General features: G+C 45.3%; 1 protein-coding gene and 1 pseudogene across 1 annotated transcript in view; one reads left to right on the top strand and one right to left on the bottom strand.

The window, feature by feature from the left end:
- Window positions 1–13,455, bottom strand: part of LOC130295301 (embryonic protein UVS.2-like) — a 60,780-nt gene extending 47,325 nt beyond the window's left edge. Inside the window, exon 1 of the mRNA XM_056545931.1 lies at window positions 13,417–13,455. The gene's annotated coding sequence lies outside the window, so the exon portion shown is untranslated. The remainder of the gene's footprint in view (window positions 1–13,416) is intronic.
- Window positions 2,086–2,176, top strand: LOC130296052 (U2 spliceosomal RNA; annotated as a pseudogene).
- Window positions 13,456–15,390: the final 1,935 nt, after the last annotated feature.

The following is a 15,390-nucleotide window of genomic DNA, read 5'->3' as shown; positions in this document are numbered from 1 at the left end:
ACTATCTATATCTACCTATCTAATTTTAGTGACAATATACGCGAATATGAGGATATTTGCGAATATTCGCTTAGTCGCATATTCTCATATTCGCGAATATTCGGTCTCTAGTCTAATACAGTGAATAGAATAGGAGCCTTGTGATGTGTTCTGTGGAAAAAAAAAACTCACTGTAAACCCACCTGTGTACCCTGTATATTCACATGGGGGCATCCTCCAGCTGTTGCAAAACTACAACTCCCAGCTTGTACTGACAGACCGTGCATGCTGAAAGTTGTATTTTTGCAACAGCTGGAGGCACAATGGTTGGAGAACCTTGAGTTAGGCTCTGTTACCTAACTCAGTATTTTCCAACCAATGTGCCTCCAGCTGTTGCAAAACTACAATTCCCGGTATGTACTGATCGCCAAAGGGCATGCTGGGAGTTGTAGTTATGCAACAGCTGGAGGAAAGCAACTACAAGTCCCAGCATGCCGAGACAGCCTTTTGCTGTTCGTGCATGCTAGGAGTTGTAGTTTTGAAAGATTTTGAGGGCCACGGTTTAGAAACCACTGCACAGTGATCTCCAAACTGTGGCCCTCCAGGTGTTGCAAAACTACAATTCCCAGCATACCCAGACAGCAAACTGCTGTGTGGGCATGCTGGGAGTTGTAGTTTTACATGATCTAGAAGGCCACAGTTTAGAGACCACTGCATAGTGATCTCCAAACTGTCACCCTGCAGATGTTGCTAGGCAACTACTCACCACCTGCAGCAGGATCGTCGCACGCTGCGAAAGCTGGAGTATCGCCGGCCACCGCCGCCGATCGCCCCCCCGGTAAGGGACCTCCACCACCGCCGGCGCTCACATCATGGACTACTTTGGGTGGGCAGAGCGGGGAAACCGAACTTTAACCCCCCCCCCCCCCCCGCCCCCAATCTGCTATTGGTCGGTCCCTTCTGACCGACCAATAGCAGGGATAGGAGGGGTGGCACCCCTGCCACCTCACTCCTATCCCTTCAGTGGGATCGGGGCTGTCTTGGACACCCCCGATCCCTGTTTTTTTTCACTGGGTCTGAATTGACTTGTGATTTCTGGCGATTGCAGACCCCCCTCGGCCATGTGCCTGCTGAGTGATTTCAGCAGGTATCCCGGTCTGGTCCCCGACCGGCTAGCTGTGGGGACTGAAATTCCCATGGGCTTACTTTTACGCCCTGTGTCCTTAAGGAATTTTTTGTGGGTCAGACCGATGACCCCATTACCAAGTTATGTTAATGAAATACATGGATGCGGCTGTACTGGGGACAGAATCCTGAAACTGAGAAACCTTGGTTTATAATTCGGGCAGATCGCTAGAAGCAAACACCAAGATGTCAGCACTGCTCAATGTTCCCTGTCTCAGTAGTTGAGAGACCAACAACAAAATGAAATGACAGCAAGAGGTGCACAGAGGTGAACCAAGGTACAGACAGATTGTCAGATGGCACATAATGATCCATTCTGTACTGTGAGTACAATCGGAAGTCACCTACCAAACCTAGGATGTTGAACAGTGTCTACACAAGCAATGAGAAGGTGCTTGCCCAACATTGGACTATGAGCCAGATGTCCAGCTATATGTGTTCCATTTATCTCACACCACCAATCTCAATGGCTATTATGGTGAGGAGCAAGACTGCAGTGGAGACTTGAATGGAGGACTATCTTCTTCTGTCTCAGACACAATGGTAGCCAGAGATAGGTCTAGATACCATGTGGATAATGTTATGAAGAGGCTTTAACAAGGGAACATCACACCTTTCCTGGTGTGGGGTGGCATAATATATGGTCGCTGGACTTTTCTAGGTACTCTAACAGCTTGGCATTACTTTGATTTGTTTGTCCAACCATTGGTAACACCATTTCTTCAAAGTGTCCCAGAAGCCATTTTTCAACAAAACAATGCCAGATCGCACAAGTCACTCATTTTGCTTGTTCTACTATGCGCAGCCTGCATTGCCTAATTGTGCTACAATGGAAAAATTGCATCTCTTGACTTGTCTCCCATTGAGCATATTTGGGACATTATTGGTTGGAGGCAGGGAGACCCTCAGAGTCACTTGCACAAGGCTTCTCGGCCTTTTGGCTAAGATCAAGTGTAGTATATGTTCTTATCAGTTTAAGCTGTTGAGCGGATGCACCGTTTTTGGACTGGTGGGGATGGGTGCTGCATGGAGGGGACAGGTGTACCGGGGCGTTTCGGGGCTGGTGCCACAACACCAGCTCAACGGCTGCCCTGATGTGACCTGTTTCCTCTGGGTCTCGCCATGAGGTTGGGGGGTGTAGAGCTGAGGTACTTTTGTGAGTGGTGACCCTGAGGTGCCAAAACTCACTGGGTGTGATAGCTTACTGAGTGAACGCACTGCACCATATACTCTTCACCTTTGGCACTCACCCTTGGTATCCCGGCCTTCTGGCTAGGATCAGGGACATTTTTTATAGATCTGGCTGGATGACCGGCCAGTATATCTGCACTTATCCACTTATTTATTATTTTTGTATGTCACTGTGCCACTTTGTGTGTTTTGTTTGTACACAGGATTGGCAGGATGCGGTAGCCCTTCTGGGTGTCCCTCCTGGCGGTCTAGGGGAGGTGTGTGTGGCCTTTTGGTTCCTCACCTCCCTGCAACCCCTGGGGATCTTGGCTTCGGTCGAGATGCCATCAGTATACGGCTCCATGGCTGATACCTTGGTTAATGCCTAGGTTGAAGCCAGGGGCATTTGTAGCCTCTTAGTAGTTTCGGTGAAAAGGGGCATCGAACCTGGATCCTTGCAGGTTCCTTTTGGCCCGAAGGTGAAGGGTAGGTTTGTTGGGGGCCTCTCTCCTGTTGGAGAAGGTCTTAGCGATAGACCGCATCCTATGTGCATGTTTTTTTAGTGTGACACATTTGCACTTTTTCTTGCACTTTGGGTGATAGAGAGCACTTGTCTCGGCTCTAAAAAATCTTGAGGCTTTGTGTTCCCAAGTGCATGCAGCGTGGCAGGACATTCCACAGATGTTTTTTTTCCATTTGCATATCATTATTATTGATATTTTTCTGTATTAAAAGCCCAAGACCACACAAAGGTTGCACCAAATGTGCATCATTAAGATTCATCAAATGAGATGTCACATTGAATATGTAGAATAGATATTAGTTATCTAGACCACACTTTTCACCAGAATTTAGACCAGACTACAGTCTGTGGTACCTTACCCATTACTGATGGATACTAGAGATGAGCAAACCTACAGTAAATTTGATTCGTCACGAACTTCTCGGCTCGGCAGTTGATGCCTTATCCTGCATAAATTAGTTCAGCTTTCCGGTGCTCCGGTGGGCTGGAAAAGGTGGATACATTCTTAGGAAGGAGTCTCCTAGGACTGTATCCACCTTTTCCAGCCCACGGGAGCACCTGAAAGCTGAACTAATTTAGGCAGGATAAGTCATCAACTGCCGAGCCGAGAAGTTCGTGACGAATTGAATTTACTGTAAGTTCGCTAATCTCTAATGGATACCATGTACAGAAAGGTCCTTAGGTTCCCAAACATGCACAATTTGGTATCACCAGGACTAACTCATACTATTATCTAATGTACTGATTCCATGTGATGAATCAGTAGAAATAAATCTTGATACACATAATACACAAATATTATTTTACCCTAATTCTAGTGCAACCTTAGAGTGTTCTTGGATTTTCAATACACATAAATAAAAGAATTATAACAAAAGCTGAAATAATATTCTATTTGTATACGGTGGTTGTTCATAGACGTGTTACTTAAAGGGGTAATCCGCTGCCAGACATGCTATCCCCCCACCCAAAAAATAAGGAATAACATGTCTGATCGCAGGAATCCGGCCGCTGGGGACCCCTGCGATCTCTGCCACGGCATCCAAGTCATCCGGTACACTCTGTGCACACACACAGCTGCAACGTCCCTCTATTCTTTTCTATGGGAGAAGGCATGACAGCTGTGTACTAGGCCCCCCCCCTCATAGACATGAATGGAGGGGGCGTGGCGTGACGGGTGTGACCGTACACCACAACGCTGGACCAGAGATCGGGTGGGGTACTCCGTGCCTGATGACTGGTGAGGCAGGGGCCGGAGGCTCGTGACGTCACGGCCCCGCACCCACATGACATAATGTCCTGACTCTCAATGCAAGTCTATGGGAGGGGGGGCTCCCTCCCATAGACTTGCATTGAAGGGGCAGGGCATGCCATCACAATGGGGCAGGACCGTGACGTCACAAGCCTCCGGCCCCTGCATTGCCAGTCATCAGTAGTGTTGCTCACGAATATTCGCAATTCGAATATTATTCGCGAATATCGCATATTCGCGAATTCGCGAATTTCGCGAATATAGCGCTATATATTCGTAATTACGAATATTCGTTTTTTTTTCCACAGTACACATCACAGTGATCACCCCTCTCTGCTTCCAGCTTGTGTGGTGTAAAGAAGGCTCTAATACTACTGTGTGAGACTGGCGTGCGAAAAATCGCATATGCGAAAATTCGCATATGCTAATTTTCGCATATGCTAATTTTCACATATGCGAATTTTGTATATGTTGATATTCACATATGTTAATTTTTCGCATACGGGAATGTTCGCAGATGCGAAAATAAAACGAGAATATAACGAATATGCGAATATTCGCGAATATATGACGAATATTCGTCCATACATTCGCGAATATTCGCAAATTCGAATATGGCCTATGCCGCTCAACACTAGTCATCAGACACGGAGCGAAGTTCGCTCCCTGCACTGGATGACAGGGGGTGCTGCAGGAGAGATCGTGTGGGTTCCCAGGGGCGGGACCCCCGTGATCAGACATCGTATCCCCCATCCTTTGGATAGGGGATAAGATGTCTAGGGGGGGAGTACCCCTTTAAGCATGCACAAATACCTACGAGAATCCTTATTGAAATTGTACATGTTGCTGAATGATTCACCATCACCATTTATACCGTTTGGAGCATCCACTGGAAGTACCATTAGATTTATCTATTAAGAAGTACAACATTCTGTGCAGTTTTATCCATCGAAATGACGGATTCCCAATATACTTCATTTACCGTGAGTCAATGAGGTCCATATGAGCCTTTAGTGTTTGAATGGTGCATGGTGGCATGGTGGCTCCAGGGGCGTACCTAGAGAACTTGGCACCCAGGGCGGACCCTTTGTTTGGCACCCCCCCCCCCGACACACACCCCCCTTAATTACACCCCCTCCCTACCCCCCCCCCCCCCCCCCCCTCAGGGGCGGACTGACAACACTCAGGGCCCCCGGACCAAAAAAAAGGCAGGGGCCCCTGCTAGGCTCTGCAGCTTGTCAATCTTCTGCCACGCTCCTATTCCACCCAAATCCCACACACAATAATTTAAAATTTATATATGTAAGAAACACTTTAACGTAGGTAAATTTCCATGACCAATAATACTGGTATACAAGGAGTAAATATATACCACCACACAATAACTGGATAATACCGCCATATTGTACTGAATAAAACCACTATACACAGACCAGTACTATAAAGAATCTGTATACAATGTAAGTGATTATATACAGGACCATGTGGCAGTAGATATCAGCTGTACACAGGATGTGTATACCATATAAGTGATTACAGTTACATTTTGGGACTCACAATTACGTCTTTTCTGATCCTTTTCTTCTCCGTCCGGATAAGACCGCCATGTGGATCTCTTAACATCTGCAGGAAAACATGTCAGACTCTGCATATATTCAGTGCCCTCCTCTACACAATCTTTCCATCTATAGGCCCACAAACTGTAATAATGCCCTCCTTGGTGTCCTGCACAGTAAAAGGGCAGGTAGGTAGGTAGCCAGGTAACCCCCTCTTTCCCATAGGTATATGCAGAGCTACCCCCTCCTTCCCATAGGTATATGCAGAGCTACCCCCCTCTTTCCCATATGTATATGTGGAGCTATAACCTCCCCTTCCCCATAGGTATATGCAGAGCTACACCCCCCCTCTTTCCCATAGGTATATGCAGAGCTACACCCCCCTCTTTCCCATAGGTATATGCAGAGCTACACCCCATCCTCTTTCCCATAGGTATATGCAGAGCTACACCTCACCCTCTTTCCCATAGGTATATGCAGAGCTGCACCCCACCCTTCCCCATAGGTATATGCATAGCTACACCCCACCCTCTTTCCCATAGGTATATGCATAGCTACACCCCACCCTTCCCCATAGGTATATGCAGAGCTACACCCCCCTCTCCCTCCCTTTCTCATAGTTATATGCAGAGCACCCCCTCTCCCTCCCTTCCCTATAGGTATATGCAGAGCACCCCCTCTCCTTCCTTTCCCTATAGGTATATGCAGAGCACCCCCCTCTCCCCCCTTCCCTATAGGTATATGCAGAGCACCCCCCCTCTCACTCCCTTCCCCATAGGTATATGCAGAGCACCCCCCTCTCCCCCCTTCCCTATAGGTATATGCAGAGCACCCCCCTTGAGAGTGGCACCCGGGGCGGGCCGCCTCCCCCCTTGGTACGCCACTGGGTGGCTCAGTAACTCAGTGCTTAAGGTCCTAGGTTCAAATCTCATCAAGGTTCCCATTAACCCCTTAAATGGGCACTCTCATTAAAACAAATTTTTGCAATTGCACTCGTTATGGTAAATAAAAAATATTTCTAATATACTTTGTTTAAAAAAAATGAAGTTTTCTATGTTTTATTTGTGCTTAAAAAAGCTCAAGAGTACATTTCCCCCCATCTTATACACAGACTTTTGACCGAAGTCCAAACACAGGAAGTGCAGCCTGGAGTGCTGAGGGGGGGGCAACCAAAAGCATATGGCAGTTAAGTGTGAGAGGAGCTATGATTGGATGAGGATGGACACACCCCCTCAGCACTCCAGGCTGCACTTTCTGTGTTTGGACTTCGGTCCAAAGTCTGTGTATAAGATGGGGGAAAATGTGCTCTTGAGCTTTTTTAAGCACAAATAAAACATAGAAAACGTCATTTTTTTTAAACAAAGTATATTAGAAATATTTTTTTTATTTTCCATAAGGAGTGCAATTGCAAAAATTAGCTTTAATGAGAGTGACCCTTTAAGGACCAGGCCAATATTCATTTTTGCCCTTTCATTTTTTCCTTCTCCCCCCTTTAATAGCCATAACTCTTTTATTTTTTCATCTTCACACCCATATAAGGGCTTGTTTTTTGTACTTGTACTTTTGTACTTGTACTTTTTTGTACTTTGTAATGCAGTCATTCATTTTTCCATAACATATGCTCCAAAATGGAAAAAAAAATATTTGTGATGTAGAATTGCAAAAGAAAATTTTGGGGGAAATTTGGGGTGGTTTGCTTTTTTACAGGATTTACTGTGCGGTCAAACTAACTTTAGATCGGCACGATTACAACAATACCCAATTTGTATAGTTTGCATCATATTTTACTTTTAATTGTAAAAAATTCTAAACTTAAACATTTTTTTTTTTAATTGCAATTTTCTGACCCTATAACATTTTTTTTTTTTAACGGGCTATATTAGGGCTCATTTTTTTGCGCTGTGATCTGTAGTTTTTATTGGTACCATATCAGTACCAGGCTTTTCTGTTGCTTTTTATGTAATTTTATCTGGAAAATAATGGGATACAAAAAACACAATTCTGGGGTTTGGTATTTTTTTGCATTTACGCCATTTACCATTAGGAATAAATAATGTTATATTTTACTAGTTCAGACAATACACGTGCAGCGATACCTAATTTTTTCATATATATTATGTTGACATGTTTTTATATGTAAAATGGGAAAGGGGAGGTGATTTAAATTTTTAATATGGAGGGGGTTAAGGGGTGAAAATGAGCAAACCAAAACATGAGCCAAGGGTGTGGGAAGGAGCAGACAGATTGGAACTACGTCCGTTTCACGGCCTCCTGCCGCTTCTACTGGTTCATGAACCAGTAGAAGTGGCAGGAGGCCGTGAAACGGGCGTAGTTCCAATCTGTCTGCTCCTTCCCACACCCTTGTACCCGCCTGACCTATGTAAGTTAATAAACTGTATTTGTATTTGCATCCCACTTGCGAGTGCCATCCTATTCTTTCCTGCATGGACTATATACAGAGAAAAGTATAATCAGAGTATGATCAATAAGTTATTGCTGCTCACATATGTGCTTATACAGGAAAAGTGTTAGGTAGATACATAGTTCACGAGATTGACCATCAAGTCCAAAAGGTTCAACCTATAAGTCTAATGAGGTTACAGCTGTTTCACACCCCATCTGGAGGTTGAATCTAAAGGTAGAAGGATCAAAGGACTAAAGTCTATAGGCTACAGGACCTGTAGGATGCCCAAATAGACTGGAAAGAGGAATAATGACTGGGCCATATTTTCTACAGGTAATACTTTTCTGCTGACTCCGAAAGGCTCTAGAGATGAGTAAGCCAAACCCGAAGAACCCGGTCTTGCCCTGAACTTTGACTAAAATAAGGTTAGGTAATCCTTAGCACTATTTTGGGAGAAGGGATGAGGAACACATGGGGGGGGGGGGGGGGGGAGAGGGAGGATTTATTAAAATAAATTTGGTTAAAGCATTGTGTGTGGACTGACCTGTATAGTACCTGCATTTTCTTTTCAGCTTTTCCTGGATTTTTTTTCAGCTTCATACAAAAGTTACAGTATTTCTTCTTTGCTATTTTAAGACACCAATCCTGTTGCAACTCTGCAAACAGGAAGTAAGGCATGTCCAGGACCTGAGTTTAGGAATTACCACTCTACATAACCACATGGAGCGACATCACAAGGCTGGATACAACTAGTACTAGTCCACCAATGGCTGCAGCTGGCACTAGTCCACCATTGCCTGCTTTCCACTGGCTACAACTACCACTAGTCCACCATTGCCTGCTTTCCACTGGCTACAACTACCACTAGTCCACCACTGCCTGCTGTCTACTGGCTATAACTACCACTAGTCCAACACTGCCTGCTGTCCACTGCCTGTGAATGCACAAAGCGATGTCGTCTCTCTGATCCCGTGGATTCTCCCACGTAGGAACATCTGATGCCGAACCCGGTGGTGAGTGCGGATATACTTTTTTCTCCTCCGTACATATGATATTGCTAGCTGTCCTTTTCGTCTATCCTAGCACCGCCACTCGGCCAATCTCCAGGCAACAAGCTCAGCTGTGTCTATCACGTTGCATTCAGATTGTCTTGACTAATTTCTCCCGTTTGGTGCCATCCTAGCTCCTTCTATCTACATGTATATATGTCCACTGGCTACAACTACCACTAGTCCACCACTGCCTGCTGTCCATGGGCTACAACTACCACTAGTCCACCACTGCCTGCTGTCCACTGGCTACAACTACCACTAGGTCACCACTGCCTGCTGTCCACTGACTACAACTACCACTAGTCTACCACTGCCTGCTGTCCACTGGCTACAACAACCACTCGTCCACCACTGCCTGCTGTCCACTGGCTACAAATACCACTAGTTCACCACTGCCTGCTGTCCACTGGCTACAACTACCACTCATCCACCACTGCCTACTGTCCACATGCTACAAATACCACTAGTTCACCACTGCCTACTGTCCACTGGCTACAACTACCACTAGTCCACCACTGCCTGCTGACACTGACAGGTGTAGTGTGCACATGAATGAAAGAGATGATTACTAGATAGCCACACTCTTGGACCCTTGGTATAAAACCAAAATGGGGGAATATTTTTCACCTTCTGAGAAGGAAGCTAAATTGGATTTTTATAGGGACAAGCTGCACATGCAGTTTGCCATGGCTTTTGGCTCTCTTCACTTTCCTTCCCTGCTATCTGACATTTTCTGTAAGTTCCTCATTGCTCAGATCAGATCTAAAAAGTATGTAGTGTTTTGCATTGCTGTGGTTTACTTTGCAATCAGTTACTTTACCTATGTTTTACTTATTATCCTCCAAGAACTAAATGTATTTGCCTGTAGAGGAACCTAATAGGACACAATAGGGCATGCATATGAGTAACACCATTTCTAATTTCCATTTAACAGCTCAGAAATAGAAAATATTTGCAAAAACCACAGCATTTGATACATTCCATTAGTGCACAACATCTCAACACCTGGGAGGTGCTCCTAAAACAGAGAGACGGGCACTGTGCTCTTATCTCTGCAGCTTCTTACAGCTACAAGTATGGAAACCCCTTGGAATATTATTCTACATGTCCCAGATGGGATTTCTTTGTTGATTGTTGTTCCTGGATACATTTTCATACTAGTTGTGAACATTCTAGACTGGAAGAAGAACCGAAAGCTTGATGTGAGCGATCAACTCATCTGTGGAATTGGCCTATCAAGCCTCAGTCACAGAATCCTTCAAGTGGGCTTCAGATGTACCGGACTGATCCATGGCTTCCAGATATTTACCAGTTTGGCATGGCTGATCATCAATATTACTTATCTGTCTCAAATCTTCTGCACTTTGCTGTTCTCCACGTGGCTCGCCGTTCACTTCTGCCTGAAGATTGCTAACATCAACCAAAACCTCTATATCCATATCCAGCGCACGTTCCCAAAGACGTTCCCCTGGATCCTCTTTCTATCCGTCCTGGCTTCTTTACTTCTAAGTGGTCCTGCTGCCATGGATATGCCAACTCTATACTTCAATTCTAGTAATGTTTTCCCGAAGCCAAATCCTTCACTTCTCAAATCATTGTTTTTTTTAAAACTTTATTTTGTATTTGCTTCTTTTTGCATAATAATATTTGTGTTCTCCGTTGCGGTCGCAGTCGTTTCTTTGTACAGACACATTCACCGGGTGCAGAATAATGGCGTCAGTTTAAGAGCTGAGACCCTCAACGCTCATGTCACTGCCGTAAAGACTCTTGTCGCCTTACTTGCCTATAATATCTTGTATTTTATGTTAGTGATCTCTACGGTCGAAGATTATGTTCGACTACAATGGATGTACATTCACCTCCTCATGTATACAATTTTTCATGTTCTTTGTTTCCTTATATTAGTACGGGGAAGCACCAAGCTACAGAAAAAGTTACATGCGGTGTGCCTCAGATGCCTATTTTTAAGGAAGACTCCTAAATGACTTAGGCTGACATGGACATTCTATGCAGTACTTTAAGATTTTTGAGTAACATTTAAAGGGGTACTCCGGCGCTTATACATCTTATCCCCTATCCAAAGGATAGGGGATAAGATGCCTCATCGCGGGGGTCCTGCCGCTGGGGACCCCTGTGATCTTGCTCACACCTCCGTCACCGTGTGATGTCACGCTCCGCCCCTCAATGCAAGCCCATGGGAGGGGGCGTGACAGCTGTCACGCCCCCTCCCATAGGCTTGCATTGAGGGGCGGAGCGTGACGTCACACGGGGGCGGAGACGTGACATCACACGCCGCCTGCCCCGAAGTCGCCGGTAATCAGACCCGGAGCGAACATGCTCCGGGGACTGATTTTAACTGGGGTGCCACATGCAAGATCATGGGGGTCCCCAGTGGCAGGACCCCCGCGATCAGGCATCTTATCCCCTATCCTTTGGACTTTGGATAGGGGATAAGATGTCTAAGTGCCGGAGTACCCCTTTAAGTGGAAGTAAACTATCACATATACATTATAAGGTGCGAAAAATATGTTGCACTTCTTGCTGTGGATTTTTACTTTGTATGCTGTGGTTTAGACATTAATGTAGCCCTGTTCAATGGAGTTTATAGACAGAATGCATATTAGGAAGTGACATAGATCTATAAATCTTCATCCATTAAAAGGAAGACACATACTGTACTTTTCACACTTGTTTAGACTTTTAATATTTCTTTTTTTTAATTCCTCATTTAAAATTTAATATTTGATACACCATAGCATAAACCTCACTTCTTAACAAATCAATACTCCACTCTCTGTATGGGACATTCCCCCCGGAGATCCCAACAAAGGTATCCCAGATACGTGTCTTTTTCAATATTGACTCTTGAACCTGGATGGTCTACCCCTTAGCCCTAATTGTAATCCTTTAATGGGGTACTCTGCCCCAAGACATTTTATCCCCTATCTTATCCAAAGGATATTGGATAAGATGCCTGAATGCGGGGGGTCCAAGTGGCCTAGACCTAGACATCTTATCGATCTCTGGCACTCCGGTGTTTTGAACATTTATGTCCGGACTGCCAGCTCGGAAATCACTGGTTGTCCCTGCAGAGTAGGATAATTTAAGGGGATAAGATCTCTAGGGGTGGGGTACCCCTTTAATACCAACTCTGCTGTGTGTATCATTCCTTCTTTCCCACCCCCTTTTCCCCCGCTCACCCTCTCCTCGCCCCCTCACTCCATCCTATCCCCTTTATCTCTCATTCTATTCCCTTTATTCCTATTACTCTACCTCCTCCCTTCTCCCCTACTTGACTTATGTTGAAACCAACCATTGTGGAAAAAAACACAGCACCCAGATGTTAGCTAAAAGTCAATAGGATTTTCTGAAATGCCAAAACAACTTGAGGGGGCAGCCTCAAACACGGAAGCCCGCACACAGCGTTTGGAGTAATAAACTTCCGGACGCTGCGAGTGGAGCTCTGGAAGGCAGGACAGTGGAGAACCCCTTTAAAGGAGAACTACGGGATTGAAAATGTTATTCCCTATCCTAAGGATAGGGGATAAGTTTCAGATTGCGGGGGGTCCGACCGCTGGGGCCCCCCAAGATCTCCCGTACGGGGCCGCGGCTCTCTGCATAGAGAGCGCGTGTCAACCACCGCACGAGGCGGCGGCTGGCACGCGCCCTCCATTACTGCTATGGGAGAGTTGAAGCGCTGCCTTCGGCAATTTCCGGCTCTCCCATAGCAGTGTATGGAGGGGACGTGTCGGCCGCTGCTTCGTGCGGTGGTCAACACGCCCTCTCTAACCAGAGAGCCGGGGCCCCGTACGGGAGATTGCGGGGGGCACCAGCGGTTGGACCCCGCGATCTGAAACTTATCCAGTATCCTTAGGATAGGGGATACATTTTTCAATCCCGTAGTTCTCCTTTAATCAAGCGCAATGCTGGGTGTTATTGTTTGATCTGGAGGCTCTAATCTCCAGTACAATCAGTCCGTCAATAGACACACTCCAATCACCAGCTTGCTCTTTATGTAGAAAATAGTAGAAAATACATCATTTCATTACAGATCTTATAATCAACCAAGTGCGCAGATCACAGTCCTTTAGAGTGAAAATGAAAAGTTTGCCCCATAGCTGCTCCACAAAAGGACTGTGATCAGCGCACTTGGTTGATTATAAGATCTTTAATGAAATTATGTATTTTCTACTATTTTCTACATAAAGAGAAAGTTTAAACTACTGGTGATTCGAGTGTGTCTATTGATGTTCCCAAAATTGTAGCATGTTGAGACTATGCTGTCTTCCCTTTACCTGCTGCACTTGACCCGACCAACGACCAACAAGAGCAGTTGAGTGACTATAGGGGTCACAGAGGTCGCAGCTACCACCAGACCCCTTATCCCAGATACCTGCCTCACCACACACACTCCTGCCTTTGCTTTTCCTTATGGTCTTCCCTCTATGTGCATGTTATAAGGCAGAAGAGGAGTCAGGATAGACGGTTGGGATGATAAACTGAGCGTGAAGATGAGCAATATTGGAAGAAGGATCTCTCATGGTGTTTTTACCACTGCACCAGTCACATACATGTACGGGACGAGTCAGACCCCGAGCTCTGCTGTTGGACAGTTTTCTTTAGGAATTTCTAAAAATAAAAAAGCAGTCACTATTACTATAAAGGGACACAAACACTATTAATGTCTGGAGGCACAAGGAAGGACACTATTGCTGTCTGGGGGCACAAAGGAGGGTACTATCACTGTCTAGGGGCACAAAGGAAGAAAAACAAACTTTAATGATAAAATCCAAATCCTAAAAATCTCATACAAAAAGTAATCAAAAATATACCTTATTGTGAATATAACATCATAAGTTGTATATACATATATATATATAGTGACCCCCCGACCTACGATAGCCCCGACATATGATGAAATCGACATACGATGGCCTCTCAGAGGCCATCGCATATAGATGTCAGCATCGACATACGATGCTTTTATATGTCGGGCCATCGCATTAAGTGCTATCCGGCAGCGCCAAATGCTTAAGCTGCTGCCGGATAGCAGCTTAATGTTCCCCGTGTGGTGCGGTAAGTATTACTTACCCCTCCACGATGCTCCGGGGTGCCCTCCGGGTCCAGCACTGGTCTTCCGGTGTCTTCTCGGCCCTCTCCGATGACGTCAATACGCTGCTGCGCACGTCATCCAATAGGAATGACGTACGCAGCGGCGTAATGACGTCGCTACGCAGGCCCAGTAAGGCCTTGCGGAAGAAAGCAGAGGACCGGAGAAGACAGCGGAGAGCCCAGCGGAGGCCCGGGGACATCATCTCGAGCGGCGGGGACAGGTGAGTACAGCTTCCTATACTTTACATTGCACGAATCCCTCAACATACGATGGATTCGACAAACGATGGCTCATTTGGAACGAATTACCATCGTATGTTGAGGGACCACTGTATATATATATATATATATATATATATATATATATATATATGTGTGTGTGTTTTCCTCTCTTTGCAACAAGGTTCCACAGTGGCCTGTTGCACTGGCCTGTTGCACTTTCATAAAGTTCAGTTCCTCTGTTTTTATTTTTTTTTGCATCCGGGATGCGTCCCTCCCTTGTTACCACTTGGTCCCTCCCTTGTTACCACTTGGGGGATGATTTCTAATTAGAGTCATGAAGGATAGAATTACTATTTGTGAGTACAGGTAGCATTATTACTGTATGGGGCAAAATGGACATTATTTTTTTAATGGAGGCACAGGGAGTATTATTACTATATGGGGGCACAGGAGACATTATCATGATTTGGGAGCACAGGGCAGCATTATTATTGTATGAAGTACAGGGGGGCATTATTACTGCTCTAAACACAGAGGGTTATATTACTGTATGGGGGCACAGTAGAGCCCTTCACAGGTGAACGGAGGGAATGAGTGGGGGTACCATTGATGTATTATTTGTGAATTAGGTCACAGTAGGGGCAGTCAGAACATGTTTTGGTGCTCCTGTATAAGATCTTTTAAGATACTTGCCACATCCCTGCCCAGTTGTGCTGTCTGTACCTGTGGTCAAAGACTGGGTCAAGAATACCATTGGGTGCGAATATTCGCATTTCGAATTTTTATCGCGAATATCGTGAATTTGCGAATATTGCGAATATATTCACTATATATATTCGAAATGATGAATAATCGCTTTTTCCGCATATTCGCTTATGCGCATATTTGCATATTCCTTCTTTTAACTTGTGAGACAATTAGAATGATGCAAATAC

This window comes from Hyla sarda, chromosome 11, assembly GCF_029499605.1.
Source record: "Hyla sarda isolate aHylSar1 chromosome 11, aHylSar1.hap1, whole genome shotgun sequence".
Lineage (NCBI taxonomy): Eukaryota > Metazoa > Chordata > Amphibia > Anura > Hylidae > Hyla > Hyla sarda.
Note: the sequence above shows the minus strand (reverse complement) of the source record. Positions and strands in the feature narration are given on the sequence as shown.